A 22,859-nucleotide genomic window follows, 5' to 3' on the forward strand; every position below is an offset into this window, starting at 1 on the left:
AACCAAATCTTCTTTGTTTTTTTCCTTTTTTTCTAACTTTTTTTTTTCCCAGAGCAAAAACTTTTTTAAAAAGTATAGACTGGGCAATAGGCAAGAACATGTCTGTAGCCTTCCTGATATATTTAAAAATGAAGAATAAACCAAGAAATCAAGAGGACTGTTCATTGACATGGGAGGCCTCTGTAAGATAATAGTAATCTCTTGGCTCCCTTTGCAGTGTTTTTAAAAAGGATGACAGTGTTCAAACCAAATAAATATGGAAAATTATACCATACTGGTTAAGGACTTTGGTGTAAACTGGGCATTGGCACCCTTTGCTGTTTCTTAGAGTACAATTATGCTGAACTTGTTGCTAATGATACGATTGTTTATATGTAAGCCAGACAACCAACAATACACTAATTTTGAAACTGTTAATTTGTAGGTATCCAATATAACGCAGGTTGGGCTATGTATTTAAATCCCTCAATAACTATCTCAAGAAAACCTGGGGGAAGAAGTAGGAAAACTTGATGGAAAAAATCCAAATATTCCAATATGCAGAATTTTTTAGGAATATCTTGATTTATATTAAATAAATATAAATAAGATATTTATTCCATTGGCTTAAAAAGGTAATATGAAATATTTAACTTGTTAACAAATTCTTATTTTAATAATAATATTTGATATTATTTTTGTTATCATAGAGAAGAAGGGATAATTCAGGGTTAATGTAATGTAAGGCTATACTTATGTTTTCAGATGAATTCAGTTATAACTGCTTGCATGACAAGATACCTTAAAACCAGAAAGTTTTGTGTCACCATTATGACTTTTTGACCGTTGTTGCTCTGCATCAACATTTCAGCTCAATACGTCTTAGTGATGACTTCAATTAAAGTTAATATGTCTCCATTATGCTTAAAATAAGCTGTCACAAACAGTTTCTGGTATACCAAGACTAAAATCATTTAAACATTTTTTTTAATCTGGAAACTTGTGTCCATCTATGGAAAAACAAAAATGGATATTATGTTTTCAACTAAAATTCATACTGTTAAAAGGAATTTTCCTCAGTATATAAAAAATGGTGGCAGGGAGTCAGGATAAGTATCTGGAGAGCCCATAAATCCTATGTACTCAAATGTTTCTTAGATATTTTTTTTTCCGAATAACCATCAGATTCTGACCAAGGAATAAAGAAATCAAATGCTAAATATAATTTTCAAAGCCTGTATCTTCTAAGATGCCCTGTCCAACAGATGTTCTCACAGCATTATTGATATGCACTGGATCAATGCTGCACTGCATAAGAAAGATTGAGATGTATACACAGAAAAGAAGGAAATGTATCTTTTGTATAGCAGTCTGTTGGTGGGAATATGGTGGCATGATTTCTACAGAAAAACTGGAGCGTTTTCTCAAGATTATAAAATAATCTACCCTATCGTGCAGTGGTGGTTTGGTGCTTTCTGTCAGGTAAGCAAAGGTCCAAGAACCACTTCTGGAAGACTTATCTACTTACCAAATTATTTTATAAAAACAAAACAAAACAAAACAAAAACCAAAACCCAAACAAAACAACAAACACCCAAAATATCATAATCATTTAACTTAGGAGAACAAGCAAACACAAAAGCTCCACCTTCATGACATCTTTAAAACAAAGGCTTCAAGTGGTTGGGGCACATTGAAGAAATTATTCAGGGTTACGGTGCATTATAGATAAGTCTTCCCCAACCTAGAGCACTCATGTATTGGTCTGCACAGAGTACGCCGTGCTTTGTGCACAGCCTGCTCTGGATTCTGCTCTGGGGCTGGTTTCAGGACTGTGAACAGGGACACATCCAGTGGTCTGATGAAGCCCTGAACTGCCCTCCAGGGTGAAGTTTTGTAGCCCTAATTCTGAGGCAGCAATATTAGGAAGATACTTTTGTCCTGAACTGAATCTGGATATGTTCTTAAACCAGGAAAACATTAATATATTGTGGAAGATGAATATTCTCATTAATGTCATAAGAAGCCTCTATGCATAAGCAAGGAAAATAATATGAACTTCAATGCTACAGCCTACTCACTTCCATAAAATTAATCACATTCATAAATGCCTTCAGAGTTGCATCTGTCTTTAATTGTCACAACACTTGCAGCCAAAAAACAGTAGTTTGAGAGCATGGATCAATATAGAATCATAGAATAATTTACTTTGGAAAAGACTTTTAAGATCATCAAATCCAACTGTAAACCTAGCACTGCCAAGTCCTCCATGAAACCATGTCCCTAAATGCCATATCTACACAACTTTTAAATACCTGCAGGCATGGTGACAAAACCAATTCTCTGGGCAGTCATTTCCAGTGTTTGATAACCCTTTTGGTGAAAACATTTTTCCTAACATCCAATCTAAACCTACCCTGGAACAACTTGAAGCCATTTCCTCTTGTCCTATCACTTCTTACTTGGGAAAATAGACTGACACCCACCTTGCTACAACCTCCTTTCAGGTGGTTACAGAGAGTGATAAGGTCTTCCTTCAGCTTCCTGGCTAAACAACTCCGGTTCCCTCAGCCACTCCTCATAAGACTTGTTCTCTAGACCCTTCACCAACTACATTGCTCTTTGGACACTCTCCAGCATCTCAAATGCTCGAAACTGAACACAGGATTTGATGTGTGGCCTGCACCAGTCTGAGTAAAGGGGGACAATCACTTCCCTAGTCCTGCTGGCTGCACTGTTTCTAATACAAGCCAGGATTCTATCGTCTTTCTTGGCCCCCTGGGCACATTGCTGGCTCATATTCAGCCAGCTGTTGACCAACAACCCTAGGTCCTTTTCCACCAGGCAGCTTTCCAGCTGCTCTTCCCTGAGCCTGTTGTGTGACCCAAGTGCAGGACCCAGCACTTGGTTTTGTTGAGCCTCCTGCAACTGGCCTTGTCCCATCGATCCAGCCTGTACAGATTCCTCTGTAGAGCCTTCCTACCCTCAAGTAGATCAACATTCCTGCCCAGCTTGGTGTCATCTGCAGACTTACTGAAGATGCACTTGATTCCCTCATCCACATCATTAAACAGAATTGGCTGCAATACTGAGTCCTGGAGAACACTACCATCCAATCTAAACCTACCCTGGAACAACTTGAAGCCATTTCCTCTTGTCCTATCACTTCTTACTTGGGAAAATAGACTGACACCCACCTTGCTACAACCTCCTTTCAGGTGGTTACAGAGAGTGATAAGGTCTTCCTTCAGCTTCCTGGCTAAACAACTCCGGTTCCCTCAGCCACTCCTCATAAGACTTGTTCTCTAGACCCTTCACCAACTACATTGCTCTTTGGACACTCTCCAGCATCTCAAATGCTCGAAACTGAACACAGGATTTGATGTGTGGCCTGCACCAGTCTGAGTAAAGGGGGACAATCACTTCCCTAGTCCTGCTGGCTGCACTGTTTCTAATACAAGCCAGGATTCTATCGTCTTTCTTGGCCCCCTGGGCACATTGCTGGCTCATATTCAGCCAGCTGTTGACCAACAACCCTAGGTCCTTTTCCACCAGGCAGCTTTCCAGCTGCTCTTCCCTGAGCCTGTTGTGTGACCCAAGTGCAGGACCCAGCACTTGGTTTTGTTGAGCCTCCTGCAACTGGCCTTGTCCCATCGATCCAGCCTGTACAGATTCCTCTGTAGAGCCTTCCTACCCTCAAGTAGATCAACATTCCTGCCCAGCTTGGTGTCATCTGCAGACTTACTGAAGATGCACTTGATTCCCTCATCCACATCATTAAACAGAATTGGCCGCAATACTGAGTCCTGGAGAACACTACTTGGGACCAGCCACCAACTGGATTTAACTCCATTCACCACAATTCTTTGGGCCCAGCCATCCAGCTAGTTTTTTACCCAGTGAATCGTATGACTGTCCAAGCCATAAGCAGCCGGTTTCTCCAGGAGAATGCTGGGGGTCATAAAACCAGTCAGATTCTTTCTAAACAAATTATTAGTCAATATGCCATAGCTATGGAATGTGTAACTCAGAGTCTTTTCTTTGCACTTCATACTTCCCTGCCTTGAAATATCTATTATCTTCAGAGTTTATTAATTTCTCTCTGGGTACTTTCTTAGGATTAATTTCTTTGGAAGTTAATTTGGCATGTATACATCATCCTAATGTATTTTAATCAAAATCCCAGTCTGATATGTAAAAAGACTGTCTCCTCTGTCAAACTCTGTAAATCAAAAATAAACTATACATTCTAATGGAAATGATTTATTCAAAACAGATGTTTGATCCATAATAATGGTCACATGAGAAAAAAACAACAGAGAAAGAGGCCTGAGAACACATGGCAGGAACACAAATGTAATTACAATCAGCTTTTATTTTTCAGCCTTAGAAATAAAAAATGTACATTCACAGAAATAATCATAAAACAAAATGTCCCAGGGTTCCACTCAATTTTATCCTATTCCTTTCTGAAGAACACAAAGAAGGAAAAACTAATTCAGAACCAGAAAAAGTGTGAAAAACAGTTTAAAACCTAAATCATTTATTTGAAACATTCAATTGCTGACCCAGTCAGATTTATTTAAAGCAAAACACCACCTCCTGCATATCCAATTAATGGTTGCCATGGCAAATAAGGGTTCCCACTGCACTGCCTTATTGCAATATGCATGGCAATCGCAAGTATATCACTCAGAATATTTCCATAATGATATTAGCTGGTCTATCCAGCATCAGACAATTAATTCTGTGAAGCATCAGGTGTTCAATATTTATCCTCATAAAAATTAAACACAAATATTCACATATCACATGGAAATGGATTCCTTTATACATCACCATCCTACTTTCTTTCATTAAATATTTTCTTAGCAATTAGATTAGGACAGGAGAATGATTTTTGGTAAGTTTTCTGAATTAAATGACCATGATTGCCACAATATTTTAATTTTTGAACAACTGCTAGTTTGAAAGTGTGTTCAGATAAAAAATGTGCTTTGAGAAAAATGTTTCATTAATGAGGCTGTACTAGCTTGTAAACACGGTCCTCAGTGAAATATAACTTCATTATACCTGTTTTTTAAGGATTTTCTTGCAGGATACTAGCTGTATCAGGCAGACCTTAGCATTGCCAGATTTGAAATGAGAAGGGAAGAGTTTGCACCTACCAAAAAATTGCATGTTAATAAAAGAGCTATCTAGAGCAAAAGTAGGGACTAGCCAGAGCTGCTTTTTTTGCTATGAACATGGGTGTCTTTAAACTGTTGTGATCCAGGGCTCAGAGCTTTCCCTTCAGAAATGTTTCAACAGTTTTCTTTTAAGAAAGACATTGTGGTCATTGCTATAATCTCTAACTCGCTGTGCAGTTCAGCTTGGAGAGATAGCCGCCCTCAGGACACTGTTCTCTTCTCTAAATTGTAATCTCATGTTTTAGTGGAACTCATTTTCTATCCCTGTGAAGCTGGGTTGTGTGTTGAAATGAATGCTGAAAGTAATCCACTCCAAAGAGATAAAAGAATAAGGGTAATTATGAAACTCTGTTTCAGAGAGGTTGAAATCAGGGGGTTCAATGTTATGCCCATAGAATGGTTTCTGGGTTCCTGGATAGTAATAATATAATCCTTCAGTAAATATGAAGGTACTGGATCTTTAAGCAATTTCTTCTTTTTGAAGTGAGGAGCTTACTTATAACATTATGGAATCATGCTCCTTCTTCAACTTAACCTTTCAGTCAAAATGTCTTTTCATGAGAAACCTTCGTCTTTGAAATTGCTTCAGTTTCCAACAACTGAATAAGGAATCTAATTAAAGGTAAAAAACAGTAGAGCGATGTTGATAAAGAACTAAGAGTAGGAAAGAAGAACTCTTGCTGAAGGATCAATAATGAAGCTAAAGGATTGGTAAATTTAGAGTTGGTAAAATTACTATTATTAATAGCGCTACTAGTAGTAATAATAATTCTTCTATTTTGGCACTTTGCTTTCTGATAAATTTTGAAAAACAGCTGTCAGGCATGTGTGTAGCAAACAGAAATCATGCAGTTTCAGAAGCCAAACTTTAGAGCAGGTCATTTTTACTCTTTTCAGAGTGTGTTCCTATGTCTAGATTCTGTTTTGGTTGGTTATTGTTTGGGGGTTTTTGTGGTGTTTTTTTTTCCCCTCCTTATCCACAGCACCACTTTGATAGACAGCTTGAAGTGTAGTTTTACATGTGAAAATATAATCATAATCCTTTTTACACATCTAAGGCCTATCCTATGAAAAGTAGAAAATTAGGACAGAATCCTTGGAACAATTCAGTATAAATACCTATTAATGGTAGCATAAAAAAAACCCTCATTAAATAATCATAATCTATTTACAGGGAGGTATAAAGAGCTAATTAAAGACAAAGTAATATGATTGGATTTCACTTACATTTTTTGCTATATTTTTTACTATACTTGGCATCTGTAAAAAAAATAAAACAAGCCAGCAAGAAAAATTAAGGTTCATTGCACATATTCTGATTTGTAGTACTAACCTTGAGTTTAACAAAATCTGAAGCTGGCTGTAGGCAACAGAAGTAGCTGAAAAATCTGGAGTCATTCTCAGCAGAAAATTTTGCAATGCTTTTATTTTAGTCTTTTGGCACATACTGTAACCAATAGCTTCATTTAGCAATATCCAGCAGTTTGATGGATCACATTGTTTTTTAAATGAATGAAACTAATTTTGCTTGCAGTAACTTCTACCACACCAGCTGTTATTGTTATCACTGCTGTCATCATCATCATTATCAGCATAACTATAATTACATTTAGAAAGATAAATCAAGGGAATGCGGCAGCAGAAAGACAGAACGCCAGGACATGGAGCTGTCCTTTGTTTCTGAGTCTTAACAGTATTGCTCTATTGAAGTCTGCATTGTGGCACTTCACTGGAGCAGGTTATTTAGTGTCCTTTGATTATATTTGCTAGAATTAATGGCGAATTCTTGTATTCCTCTCATGAAAGGTGTAAACAACACAAAATTAGCTGTTAATATTTCCTATATAAAGTCAAGAATCAGTTTTGATTATATAATAAGAAGTCTCATTGAATTTGCTTCTTTCATTATAAAGGGAACACCTGCAACTCAGCAGATCCTCCTGTTGCTTCCATGTAATTTATTTAGGTAAATATATACTAATTTATGTTAGTATACCCAAATATAGAAACTGAAAAAGTCACTCTATTCCATTGAATACTATTTGGGTACTTTTGAAATACTAGATTCAGTAATAAGGTCAGATGTCTGGAGTCTAAGTATCTGTATAACATGATCAAACTACACTGGCTTGGAGTGAAACTGCAGAAAGGAAAAGGAAGGGAAAAATATAATTAGTATCATATTCTGCTGTTTATCTCACATCCAATAAGTCTATGCATATAATCAGCTGTCCACTTATAGATGGGTAGTGAGAGTAGCTCAAAAACCAAAACATCATCGAAATTCACTATCTGAACTCTTAGCTGTCAATGTCACTAAAAAAGTGAATTTAACAACACTTACAGCCTGACTCCATGATTCTACTGATCTCCACAGGAAAAATGAACATGAACCAAAAAAAAACCCACACAAAACATAAAATTCAGTCTATTGGCTAGGCTTCTTGTCTTTTTTTTTTTTTTAATTCAGAATATTAAATGATTGGCTGATCCAAATTATTGCAATTCTGGAGGAATATTATTAGATATCCTAAGTTCCTATCTTTCCAATTATACAGAGTTCTACATTAAAAAAATTATTCTAAAGATTATACTTCAAATAATCTCCCTGCCACTTCATTAATAAAAAAATAAATCTAATATTCAACTAATATTTCTTAAATACAATGGCCATCAAAGTGTCCAATCAAACCACCAAAACACTATGGAAGTACATGCTAGTTTCTAGAGATAGGACTAAATTTCTAGTTTATGACATTCTAAGATTTAGTGTGCAGTCATTCATGAGTCTGAAGATCTAATCACGTATTCACTTCTTGTTTAGACCTCAGGGATAAGAAGGTTATAAAGAGGCAGGCTGACTTCTAACACTGTCATCGTCCATTCCCAGATTCAGATAGTTGAGACAACAAGAAAATTTAGAGAGTAAGTTGTTTGGGGTCTGGAAAAATTGTTAGTTTTCTTCATGAACTCCATGAGCAAGACAGAACTTGCATATAAACATTTTTCATAATGAGTGGAGATGTTACTGACTCAAAACATCTCTCCTTACTACTGTGAGGCTTCTCTTTGTGTCATAGCTTTGAGACCAAATTTATTCCTTACCTATCACTCTGCAGTTCCACAGTGTAAACTTTAGATGCAAAGTTTTAAAGTTATTTTTTTACTTTTACATTTTTACAACAGTTTAATACTTACCCACATTCCCCCTAAAAAAAGGCTGAACTTAAAAAGACATGATAAACTACAAACATTTTGCTTACTTCATTTTAAATAGAGAAGTAATGGTTGTGGAAATTAAAGTTAACCACTGCAGCTATAAATATGCAGAATGGTTAACAAAATAATAACATAATAACATTAATTAGAAAATTTAATAGCTTTTAGACTGGTGAAGTCTTTGTTTCTACAGATTGACAAAGTCACTGTTTGAGAGTGTTAAACAGTACAAATGCTGACAAACGCCATGCACATCTGATCTTCATCTGAGAAACAGAAAATGTTTCTTTTTTAATACCTAGGCTTTTATTTAGTAATATATTTAATATAAATTTAATTTATAAAGCACTCAAGTGATTAGGAGATTGAATTATGTGTTCACACATTTTGTTCAAAAGGGATTAATTTATGTAAGTAACCATTGCTAAACGTTTCATTGTTGTTCCTAGTTCTCCAGAAAATATAGATAATTAATCACCTGGAACACTTCTGCTCTTCTCTTATTCACCCATGAAGAAATAGTACTAAAAGATGTCTTAGGTCTGTTCACAGAAGGATATTTAATACAGTGATAGAGTATACATGCATCATGAGCCATTGCAGTATGAAACCTAGAGCTATCTATTACTATATGTAGAGTAATAAATGAAAAATGCTCAAGTTTCTCTCATTGACTAGAAGAAAGTCCTCCTCCTGTTCTTTTTAATTTCTTCCTTGCCCTTTTTTGATTATCTCCTTACAGCCTTTAGGGCTTTTCCTGCTGCCAAAAATTAAAATATATCATTATTTAAAGCAGAGGGGGGAAAAAAAAAAAAAAAAAGTGACAGGAACTCCTGGGCATACTAATGTATTTTCCTCTTTTTCATTTAAGCCTTTTCAGATTGTTCCCTAGAATCAAATTTAGCTACATGAGTTAATGCCTCACTAACATGAGGAATGTCTTCTACATCACTACAACCCCTTCTCTGTGTGAATTGTCTGGCCTTCAGAGCACTCTTTTGAGGACCTCTTCTTATTCTCTACTTAGTTAATGAACTTATTGTTAATAGGCAGTTAAAAGTAATTTGAATACGAATTACAAATAATGCTAGTAAATCTCCTGAAAAGAACCAAAAGGTTTTCTTTAAAAATGAAAAAATAAAATCGATAGGAAGGTGACTGGCCTGAGTGGATCATCCGTCTATTAACATCTGGATAATACCCCAAATGGGTCCATAAATTGATTTGCCAGCAATGACTTCCCAAAGTAATCTGATTGAATTCAAAGAGGGAAAAATTAAAATGAATGAAGGAAGAAGTGAACTATCTGTGTTTAATCTTCAGTTTCATCAGAAATCGATTAACTAGCTGACTTCGGGTCCAAAAGAATTAATTATACTCAGTCTCCGGTATAATTAACAACACTATGGACATCTCCCAAAATATTCATTAAACAGTCAGGAACAATATGAAATTCAAATTAAAATTGGAAAAGAGATTAAATAGAAGTAGTCATCTCTAAAAGGAATCATACTACATCTGAGATGAAATCATTTAAGCAATACAAAATATGGAAATACATTTTGTGTTACATTTAATTATCATTAATTCCTTCACTGCAAGCTGGCAGCTATTTTAGGCTCATTACAAAGACTAAAATGGGCTGGAATTTTAATAGAAATCAATCCTCATTGGAATAATGGGAATATGATTCAAACTTGCAGGAAGTTTAGCTCTAAAATCCAAGTTTTCATTTTGATTCTAAGTTTAACTGAGGAAATTTGCATTCTGCAACATGTCTACCATTAATGCTGTAAAAAAATAAGAAATAGGCACCTAGCTGGGAATGGAAGGAGGGAGAAGAGGGAGGAGAGAAGACATAGCTTAAACATATTTTTGGAATCCCTATTTTCCAGATTTCCCAAACTTAGTGTCTGTGTCCCGTGTAGCTGAATAATGCTGCCATTTGACATATTGAATATATTTGCAGATTTCTGAATGTAAAGTTTATTTCACCCCCTGTAATTTTACTTTTCTATATTTGGTACATTATTCTTCTGGATTTCAATACCATTTAGCCAGTAAAATAAGGCTTCTCTTGCTTTGAATTTTTTCTTTTTTTTAATTCAAGTATCATAAACACTCTCATTTCACCCCTTTATGTAGAAAAAAATAGCAGCAGAGCAGAAGTAACATTACTTTCCAAGTGAATCAACTTGGTTATTTTTATGACTTACACCAATAGTTGTGTTGAAGAAAATACTCAAAAGCAAATCAGTTAGCAAACAAAAACCCATTTATGCATGTAATTAATTACAAAAATTAAGTCTTCTATTATTTTACAATTTTATTTTTAAATTATGTTTTCCTGAATCCACAGAAGGTGCTGGCTCTCAATTCTTGATTCCTTATGCAGAACTCATTTTTGCTTAGTATTGATACCTTCAATAAAGCTGTATCAAAAATAAATTTGCATTTAGAGTAAAAAAATGCTGGGTTTTTTTTTATAGTTTAGTGAAATATCATCCTTCATGTCAGCTTTTCTCTTCTTCAACTGTCTACTTGGCTCTGCTAAGAATTTTGACACTACATGCCATGCTGATCTTTAGTTCAGAGGCCATTTTGGAAATATTCAATGATTTAAATTTGGCCTTGCACAAGTTTCTGAGCTTTCAGGATTTTTTAAAAAACAGATGATCTGCATATGTATTTAGAAAACAAATGTTAAAACACTTCTTTTGAAAATGTTGTTCCTTTATAACTCTCTTGCTGTATCCTAAACCTACAATCTATGCATTGCAATCACAGAGTAGGGTAGAGGTGACAGCCTAGAAGAACGGAAGAATGGACAAGATATTTCTGCAAACTGCTCTGAGTACAATGTTCAGGATTTTTTTTCAAATAGGAGATGATAACAGTTTGAAGGGACTAAGCAGAAGGAGGAAACTGTGTAGAGCATGTATAGAAATTTGGCTAACTGTAGGGCATGAGGGCAAAGCAGTTAATCAGTCCACACCTCTGCACTTCTTTTCACTGAAAGTATTGTATCTTCTTAGGCAGAACTTTTGTTTTAGGAGAGATAGTTTTTTCATCACAGGTCAGAGGTTCCAGAAAGTGAGGATAAAAATAGAACTTCACCAGGCATTTTCAAGCAACCTCAGTTTATAAGGTATACTGAGACTAGAAGCACAATCAACAACAAATAAGAAAAATGTCATTTAAAGATAGGCAAAAGCCAAAGGGCTGTCAAGTCAGAGGGCACTCCTGACACTTTTCATTTATAAAGTAACAAAAATGCCATCAGGGCCAGAGCCTTGAATCTTGGAAAAACTTTTCGCTCATTCTCCAGACTGGAACTAAAAGGAAAAAGCCTGTTGTCGTGGTTTCAGCCGAAATCACTGCAACTGGACCAACAGATGGCCCTTCCCTCCCCCCCAAAAAAGAGCAGAGGAAGAGATAAGGAGATTCAGAAGTTTAGAATGAAGTAGACTACTTTAATGAAGAATTATTATTAAACTAAAAAAGAAGAAAATAATGAAATACATACAATATATACAAAACCGTATCAAGCTCCCAAGATGACAGTCACGACACCAGCAGGCACTGGGGAAGTCCCAGACTGGACTCAGTGATGGATGGGAACTGGATTCCAGCTCTGGAGTCAGGAACACACAGATCGGGATCAAAGGCAGATGAACAGACAGGGTCTTCTTCAGACATTGGCCATTTCAGGAAGAGAGTTGACCCTTTGATCCCTCACCTTTTATACTGAGCATGGGGCAGATGGGATGGAATACCCCAGTTGGTCAGGTTTGGGTCACCTGTCCTGTCCGCTCCTCCCCACAGAAGTGACCCCTCTATGTTTTTTCTGTTTCCAACCCCCTAAGGGGCAAATAATGAAAACTGGCTGACTTTGGTTGTTATAGCAATAAGCATAAGCAAGGGCCGCTCTGCATATGATTCCTTGGCATGTAGCACAAACATTGGTCTTATCATTCTGAGAATGAGCAGTTTTCTCCACAATATGCCGTTAATTTCAGAGAGTTAGAGGAGGCCTAGCTAAAGTATAAAATTACAGAACACAAAATTGGTTCGGTTTTACTTCAAACCCGGACACCTGTCTAAATATTTGAGTGAAGAAAATCATTATTTTCTTACAGCCTGGTTCAGCTCACACTGTGAGCTAGCCAAGGATGGATCAGTTCTGACTGAGATGTATACTAGACCTGACTGAGGATCCCTCAGGTTTTTTAGGCAGTGCAGCATCCCCAGCTATGCAGAGTAGGCCGTTACATACAAACATGACATATGTGAATGATTAGCCAATATTGTTTCCAGCTTGAATCAGTTTATAGATAGACTAAAGACTGCTGCTCACCTTTAGATTAAAGTCAGCTGTACTGAGGTTTATGAGGATGCCAAAGAGGCATTGGTTAGTAGCATTGGTTCACAAGTCGGGGGTCTCAAGGAGACATCTAGAGTACTCTTCTATATCAGAGTAACTCTGTGTTGGCTGCATCTATGGCTCCTAGAGTCATGGTGCATTAATAATGAGGCTCATGGGCAGGTGCATAGACCACACAGGAGGGCTTGAAGGTAGGCAGGGCTTCTTACTTATGCCACTGGAAGTGCATTTTGGTGACTCATCTCATTTTGCTTAATGCTAACAATGAATTTTCTGGTTGTAAATACGGTCCTCTAATTTTCTGGAATAAATCTAGCATCAGGGCATCAGGTTGTGTTTATAAACAGTAAAAATCATGTCAAGGTGTTGGGTAATTGCACTTTTTCCTTTTTAAATTTAATATACTATCACATATTAATTGAGAAGCTTGTCTCTTAAGGAAATGTCAATTTTACGTGCTGCACTAAAATGAATAAGCTTTGTCAATAGCACTGTAATTGCAGCTTGTAGCAACCTGCTGAGGACAGTTTTAAATTAGTAACAATAGGGAATGGAGCTAATAATCCACAGAGAGTGAGAAAACAATGCATGGAGTGGAAACCAAAGTAGTAAAAGAACGAGAGACACCTCAGAAATGGCAGAGTAGGGGTGAAAGTGGCCCACCCTAAGTGTATGCACATGAGTGCATGCAGCCAGGGAAACAAGTTGGAGAAACTAGAGCTGTATCTGTAGTCACAAAGAAAAAACATTGCTGGGATAGCTTTGACACAGGGGTACAGTTCACACAACTGGAGTAATTTGTCATAATCCACCTAGTCAGGGTGATTAAGTGGGCAAAGTCTTCTTTAAACAACCCATGGAAGCTTTTGTACTACAGATCCCAGTTCTCACAGAGACCTGTAACCTTTCTGCCGGCTCCTTGAAGGGATGGCAGGAGGGACTCAAGTACATTGGCAGCAGGTGTCCAGGTGTTCACAGCTGGGGGGCTGCAGTGGTGGTCCTGGAATGTGAATAAATTATGAAATTATACAGGGACATAGTCAAGAACTTTGTGAGATTCATCTATGGTACAGCATTGAGAGGAAAAGAACTCAAGATTCTCACATTGTATGTACAACACAGAGACAACAGGTGTATATTTGCTTGTATTCCATCTTTAAGGAATGCTTATAAGAGCTTTTTAGAGATAATTACATTCCTTTAGCAAATTACATAAATTGTGATCAAGTGGTCATTACGTTCTTTGATGGTATTGTAGATCTCAGGTGAAAGAGAGTTTGGGATCCATTTTTATGCTTCTAAGAAACTGTTGAGGCTGTAAATTGTGGCAAATGAGTGGTTACCAACCTCATATTGAATTGCAAGTTCGACATTTATACTGTAAAGACATTAGTGTAGATAACAATTTCCTCCACTTTGCTTTATGTTAGTATTAGGACTTCTACCTGTGAAAATAATCTGCTGACATTTACAAGAATTCTGTAATTTAAGCACTTTGGACATTCAGGGGACAGGAAATTACACCATCAAGTCTGTCCTCAATAGGGAAGTATGCTCCTCTATGCTATTGCAGTGGTTTTGAGCAAGGACTTTTCCATTCAAATCTAATGCATAATTCATTGCAACATTTGAGAAACCTTCCCAGCTTAAAGTCTGTAACACTAAACAATAAAAAAACTTACTGGACCTCCAGAAGTGTTTTTAAAATGTTATTTCACAGAAATGTAATTAGATTGATTAGAATTACTGAGCTGTGTGTGTGAGATTCCCCTAAAGGCCATTCCTTCTCATGAGAGACTTCTACAATAATTAAACTGTAGTGGGACAGTACACTATCCTAAACAGAAACAATTCAGTCTCTTTGTTATTCACTGACCAAAAACTCGTCAATGGTTTGTTCAATTCAAATGACTCAACAAGCTGTGTATTAATCATCTGTATGAGGTATTGCACTCCTAAGTTGTGGTTTGCCATTTTTATTTTATACAATATATTCACATTAACAAAGATTTCTGGTATACTTGGTATTGTCCTCTGCAATTGCCTTGGCTCCTCTTGTTGTAAAGTGACAGTAATTGTCTACTTTCCTGCTTCATGCTGATGTCTAAAAGGCTGTCATTTCTTCCCCCCTACTCCTCCATCCTGATCGTACTCAGCAGAGGAACGTACAACCTGTCATTCTCTCCAGAAGTTCCACTTCATCTGCTATCTTTTCTAAGTGACACAGCAATTTTTTACCAAAAAAAAAAAAAAAGAAAAAAAAGAAAAAGAGTAAACTAAAAAAAGAAAATGAGTACAGTACTGGCATCCACAGGATCCTGTACAATGAGTTTCACATTTAATTCAGCAAAAATCCCTTCTATTTGCTCTGAACCTGTAATCTAACTTCACTAGATGCCTCTGAATCTTTTATTATGAGAAAAAGAGTGATGTAGTTGTTTCCTAATAATTTTCATTAAGTAGTCAGGATTTTTAGATCTTTTTCATATCCTTCCTAAGTCATATTATCTCTGTCTTAAACAGAAAGTATTCTGTGTCTTTATTATTCATGTTGTCCTTGTCTCTACTTCGGCATTAAGGGGGAGGATGTAAAAAAGGAGGAGATCAGAACCTCATTCATATGCAAGGTGTGAAGGCAACGATTAAACACAGATGAAAGAGAAATAATTACAATAGTCGATGATTAGGCAGACAGTATGAGAAGAACATTTACTTAGGGGATGAGTACTAAGGAACATTTATGTTGTGGAAAGCCCAGACATTAAATGGTTTATCTTCTAATGCTATGAAAAATAAAACACAGACAAAGCTGGAAATTTTATAACATTTCTAGAATAATAATACAGTTACTCAAGCAATCTTTCCTGTTTGTAGGACATCATTCTTAATTTCATTTAGATAGTTTAGTTTCTTACCTGCTATTTGGCTTAGTTATTTTTTCTTTCTGTCTTCTTTCTGTTTCTAAACTGAAAAAACCCCCCAAACAAGTAAATATGAAAATACAACAAAAATCTTACACATTAACCAGAAACATCCCAGAATTTGCACTTAGAGTTGTAATAGCTTATATTAACATCTGGCTGTTATAAAAAAGGTTGACTTCAGGGATTTTTTCCCCCAGGGTATATCTAAGATGAATTATATGGTCAAATGTTTGCTTATATCCATGAACAATATTCAATTTTTTAAACCAGAGTACAGCCAGGTGCTATGAACTATAACCATGAGCTTGGTGATGTGGAATCTGCTATTCTACAGGGCTCAGAGCCAAATGTTTCACTCAATTGTTCTACACCAACAAGATTTTCCATAGAGCTCAGCATATTATCACTCCCAATGCTATAGTTATGGCCAAACTTAGAAAAGAACCCAACAGCTACTGCAGTGAGGCCTTTAAAAAATCTGGCAAATAGTACACATCCTGAAGAGCTGAAAATTACTGCTGATGACTTTGCACTTGCTTTATTTTAGTTTATTATTCTCAGTGAAATGAAAAATGTCATTTTCCCCTATATTCTCCTTTTGTTTAGCAAAATAGGCACTTCTCTTATTGCCCCTTTGTTTCTAAAAGGGAGTGATAAGTAGGTGTGTACTTGTGCAGGCACATGAAGAAGATCATCAAATCTAGAACTCCTCAGCCCATAAATTAAATTATAATATTTTTAAATGTTCTTTATAAAATTGTTAATATTATATAAATTACTATTAATTCAAAAGAGTAAACTGTTACCTCTTCAGAAGAACAGTGGAAACATTAATGTAACAGAAGCTGTTGGCATCAGGACCATCTCAGTGAATATTTCAGATAAAAGAAAGATGTAAAGCAAATCACTTTCTGTGACATATATTTCTGGAATATTACTGTTGGAAATTTTTCTGAAATATTATTGTATTGGGTTTATATGGTAAGTTTTTGGTAGCAGGTCTGTGAGAAGATGCCAGTTGATGCCCCCATGTTGAACAGAGACAGTTCCAGCTGGTTCCAGGAGGACCTGCCACCGGCTAAAGCTGAGCCCATAAGTGACACTGGTAGCACCTCTGTGATGACATATTTAAGAAGGGATGAAAACTGTTGTGCAACAGCAGCCAGGAGAAAGGACTGAGAATATGCAAGAACAACTCTGCAGACACCAATGTTAGTGGAAAAGGAGTAAGAAGAGGTCCTCTGGGCACCAGAGCAAAGATTCCCTTTCAGCTCACGGTGAAGGCAATGGTGATGCAGGTTGTCCTCCTCCAGCCCATGGAGTTCCCTGGTGGAGCAGATATCCACTCTGCAGCCCATGCAGGACCTCATGCTGGATCACGTGGATGTGCCCTGAAGGAAGCTGTGACCTTGTGGAGAGCTTATGCTGGAGCAGGCTCCTGGCAGAAACTGTAGTCCCATGAAGAAGAGCCTGCGCTGAAGAAAATTTGCTGGCAAGACATACAACCCTGTAGGAGATGTACACAGGGAGCAGTCTGTTCCTGAAGGACTGCACCCCTTGGAAAGGATCCATGCTGGAGCAGTTCTTGAAGAACTGCAGCCCTCCAGAAGCACCCACTTTGGAGAAGATAATGAAGGACTGTCTTCTGTGGGTGGGACCCTAGGCTGGAGCCGGGAAGAACATGAGGAGGGAACAGCACTGATGAAGCATGACAGACTTACTACAAATCCTATTCCCTATGTCCTTGTGCCTCTCAGGCAGAGGTCAAGAAGTCAGGGGCCCAGGAAGAAGGGAGGAGTGCAAAGGAAGTGTTTTTAGATTTATTCTTATTTCTCATTTTCCTACTCTCTTATTAATTGACAATAAATTAAATTAATCTTCCCCAAGTAAAGTCTGACAGTAATCAGTAAATGATCTCCTTGTCCTTGTCTCAGCCAATGATCTTTTTGTCATATTTTCTCCCTGTCTTCTTGAGGAGCAGGAGTGATAGAGTGACTTGGTGGGCACCCGGCAGCCAGCCAAGATCAATTTACCTCAATTATTAAAAAAACACTATTTTTTAAGAATAGTTAACATTTGCACTTCAGAAGATAAAATTCAGTCTATGTGAGGTTTTTATTTTAAGATCCTTAGCCTGTTTTTTCAAGTAAACAAAGGACATATAATTTTGCTGACTTTCCAACTGTCTTTGCCATCCCATCCTTGATACTTCCAAAACTAGTTGTCTAAATTCGACCGAGCTTCAGTGATAGGTGAAGATCTCAGAGACAAGAGGATTACATGTGTTCTATGATCAGCCTTGTAAATGATTACTTTCCTTGAAGAAGAAAGGATAGTATGAGAGGTAGCATCTGCCTGGGGCTGATAAGAGCAGGAGGTCAGCCTGCACAGTCAAAGATCTCTGTCACTGCAGGACATTTTTCCAGTTGCCCAGTCAGGGTGGGAAGTAATATGTGAGAGTTTTGGGACTGTGGCACCATGAAGAAAGAAAGAAAAGAGCCATTAGACACACATCCATACAAAAGCAGGCTTCATTAATTTGACTGCTATAGAAATAAGTTATATTCCTCTAATAATATTTGATGCCATTATGTCAAATGTCAGTGGTGTTAAAGGACAATTAAAAAAATCTGCTATCCTTAGTGGAGCACCTTTTTTTCCTCATCCAATTAAATTTTTTGTGTTGAAATGAAAGAAACAAGAAAACACTTGTGCCAGAAAAAATTAAGACATTTTACTCAAAGACAAATATCATCTTCCATTAATGAGTAATATTAAGCAATACAAGGCTTGTATTCTGATAATGTAACTATCCCACCTCTGTTTCCTCTGCTTGTGCTTTCCCTATAATTTCTATAAGTGGTGCTTATCTTACAGTAACAACAGCAGGACACAGAAACAACAGGTCAGACACTCTCTTTGTGTATTAAATGTTTAATAGACATTGCCTCTGGGATGGTAATTTCTTAATTAAATGAATAGAGAAGAGTATTGTGGAAACACATGTCACAGTGTGAAGAAAATCTCTCCCACCAAGCAACACATCTCCTACAGAGGTGACAAAACCCACAAAATTGTAATTAAAGATATTGTAGCTGTTTGCATCACAGACTCTTCCAAGTTACCTGATAGCGTGATCAAAAGAGCTCTCTAAGAGATATACAGTTAATGCAAGCTCTTTCACTAGTATGTTTTTCAGTCTAATAAAATATATGCTTTCTTGCCAAAAATCTCAAATCTCTTTGTGTATGACAAGTTTATTCAGCAAAGAATCAGAAAGTGTTTATGAAAGAAAAAATTTAAATTGGTTTAAAATCCATACTTAATTTGAAACAACACTGACAAAAGTCTTATGTAAAAGTTGTATATAAATATACATATACAATGTTACCCCTCCAACATTCAAGTTAGAAAACTATATAAGGAATATAGTGGAAAATGCATTTCCTTACACACTGTTAAACTCAAAGAAGCGTATCCTATCCAGTATAGTACAGACTTATTTGGATTTAACTCATATACCTGCAAGACAACGTGGTTTAGGACCTCACAGAGCTGTTAATTTCCATTGCAAATGCTTCAGACAGCACAGTCTTTAGCTCAGATTTCATGGGATGGAATGACTTGCTCAGATTTCATATTTCTTTGATAGTGAAATCCTGGAAGAAACAGACAGTGATAGACCCATACTTCTCTGCAGACAAAAAGATGTATCAGTGCTTGGGTTTGTAGTGTTGAACTGATGTAAATAATCCAGACTCAATTCTACGCTGAATATTTTCTGTGAGACTCTCAGGACATTCACAACCATAATTTTTCCACATTCTACTTCGTGATATGGGCTAATAATACCTCCATACCTAAATAACATGGAGAGGGGGAAAATATATTAAAGATTTCATGATGCTCAGATGCACATTAAATCACTGTCAGAGTTCTTCGGTTGCAGGTGGTCACATAATTATTTTATGTATACATATACACATATGTATGCCTCTGTGCAACCCAAATTCAATGTATCCAAGCTCAGTACTAAGTATTAACACTAACTGACACAGAATGGCCACATCTCTGCCAGTATATTGTCTAAGGTTTCAATTTCAGGCAGCTGATGGAAAACTGTCTATTGGAAACGGTCCATGGACTGTCTAATAGCTAAACTATTTAGCTAGTAAGGACACTGGGTAGAACAAGTCAAATGCTAAAAAAATGTAATATGCTACACATATGATACAAAATTGTTGGTATAGGTGATCTCATTCTCATGCTCATGTGTCAGTATTGATACAACCCTAAAGGCCTGAGTAGTAACTGGAAAGCCTACTCTTTGAAGTAGACTGTACTGTGGTTTTGGAAAACAATTAATCTGTGCATTCAAGAGACCTTTCAAGGATTTGTCTGCATTCTGTATATCTCCATCTAGTAAATGACCGCATTTTCAATGTTACAGAAAAGAGGAGGACAGATTCATCCTTATAGGTCAAGTATGCCCCACACATTGCATGATAGGAGTGCCTCTTTCAGACTGATAGTATTCCCCATGTCAGAGGATCCTGAAACATTTTTGAAGAACCAGGGACCTGAATTCAGAATTTTAATCCTTTGTCAATTATCAGTCAAATATTTCAGAAATATCAGTATTAGTATGGTTACCTTACATCTGATTTCCATGGTGCAGGAAGACCTTGGAACGCCTACTGGCAGCTTTGAGAAAGTGGTATTGTTTGGAACAGACTTCACATCAGATGGAATTATTTTATAACATTATGTTCTGTGCTTCATACAAAATATTTTTTAAAGATTATTTTAATTTCAAGCGCTTTCATTGCAAGTTAAAATAAATGCCTCACTACTATCTAAACACAAGCTATTAAGTGAAAATAACTTTTAAAAAGTCCAGAGATATATCAGAACATTATGCTGTCCTTACAAGTTAGTTACCTAATGACAACAGAAATATTTGCAATGTTACAGGCTTCACTTACAACTAAAGTGTTCTTACATCATACGTGCTCTTGATCTAACGGACAAGAACAAATTATGTGGCCTGATCACAGAATTATTTGTCTGAAGAAAGGAAGATTTACAGAAAGCATAAAGCCATAATATAAAAAGAGATGGAATCTTATTTGTTTCGTGAATTCTTAGCTGCCTCTTAGAGCAGGAGCAAATTAAAATCGTAAAAAAAAAAAAAGCCCATTTATATATTATTCAAACATTGCTTTCATTTTACCTTCTTTCAGATTAAGAAAATCAATTTACTGTCTTGTACTTCAGCCACTGCTCTCCAGAGATTTATACATGTTATGTAATATATATTCTCTGTTTTCAATGAAAGTATTTAAAATGTATAACATTAATGAAGGAGGACTGAAAAATTTTAATAAAATAGATATACATGAGAGAACAAAAGCTTGGTTAAAAACCAAAACATGAATTTACATTCCCATTACATACTTACTATTTTGTTATACATGCATATTGTTCTTTCACTTAAAAAAAAAAAGAAAATTTTCTACTATTAATTTTTATTCTTTCAAATAAAAAAATGATTAAAAAATTCACAAAATTTGGAACAGAATTTTCCAATCACCATTCATGGCTTGAACTTTATTTCTCAGGACCATGCTGTGATGTTTCTAAAGTTCTTACTGATACCTGTTTGTAGAGGATTTAAAATAATTCTTCCATACTTAATCTTTATAGTACTAATGTAAGTAACAGCAACAACAAAAAATACTTTTCTGAAATTTCCATAAAGAACATTATGATAAAGTGTCATTTCAAAGATTAAATATTTGTTCCTCTTTCATATAAATTTTTTTCTAAATACAGAATGGTGAATCATTTAGTCTGATCAGCATATTGTCAGCTAATAATTACATCTAACTGCCTTTCAGCCACTCATTTATTAATACTATTTTAAAATACTTTTTCTAGACCTTTTCCATTAAAAAAGGTAAAATATGATTTTCCTATTTCTCCTTTTTCACCACAGAACAACCAGAGCTGCAAGCACTACAGCCCCTTCTAATCTTCATAGTTAGCTGCTATGATGCAGAGAAAATAGTTGTTTGCAAGGTGATTCTTTCCCTCATTTCCCATACCTTCATGTCCTACCATTCTTTAAAGATTTTCAGCTGGCTACAGAGCACTGAACTTCAAATGGTCAGGAAGTGACTTAAACCTTCAGACATTTTCAACATCAAATATTCTCTTTCCTTCATTAGAAAAAAAGACATTTTGAAACCTAACGTAAAACTTAGAGAGGACCATCATCTCATGGGTGCCTGTGTTCCCCTGAAACATGGGAGATGGGCTTCCAAATTCCCTCCTCAATATTTTTATACCAAATGGAAACAAAACATTCCAGCAGCAAACTTAAAAGTAAAATTTATTTTAGGACAGCCTATTTGACAAAGCAAAAGTGAGCGTCTACCTCTGTGGTGTACTTCTCCTTCTAGTCCCTGTCCCCCGTATTTTATTAATGGCAGATTGGTGATTTCTTTATCCCATTCACAAGTTGTTCTCAGCAGTCCAATTTATTCAACACAGCCCTTATCTTCTCTCTGATTGTTTTCCAACCTTTCCAGTGCAAATGTGGTACTCTGATACATGCTGGTCACTGGGAGCACTCATTCGCTCTCTTTTTATTGAATCTAACTATATGCCACAACTGATTTTATGTGAAGCAGGACCCTGGAAATAAGTGTAAAAGAAAATACTTTTGAAGAGTCATATCTTATATGAATGATAATTTTTCTAACAAATAACTGCTGCTAGGACTTAAAAGATGTTTTAGTATCTTTATCAGCAGAGCTATACTCCTAAAATTGTTATTAGAATTAATTTTTTTTTTTCATATGGGTAAGACAACTCAGAAAGGACCAACTATTTGAGCTATGCTTTTTGTCTTCACTGTTGATTCTAAACTGAAAAACAAGCCTGAATTCATTTTGATTTTGATGAACAAAGTATTTATCTGTGCTGACAGCCATTGCTATATTCCATGCATAAGCCAATGGAATTTACCACACATAGGCTGAGATGTTAAATATAAATATGCAAAAAAATCAGAGTGTTCATAACAAAAAGCTTGACTGGTTGTTAAATATAGAGATTATCTGGCATCACCATGAAGGAATGGTTCCTATTCTGAAGTCT

The sequence above is a fragment of the Calidris pugnax genome, unplaced genomic scaffold (genome assembly GCF_001431845.1).
Source record: "Calidris pugnax isolate Ruff unplaced genomic scaffold, ASM143184v1 scaffold13, whole genome shotgun sequence".
NCBI classification, from domain to species: Eukaryota; Metazoa; Chordata; class Aves; order Charadriiformes; family Scolopacidae; genus Calidris; species Calidris pugnax.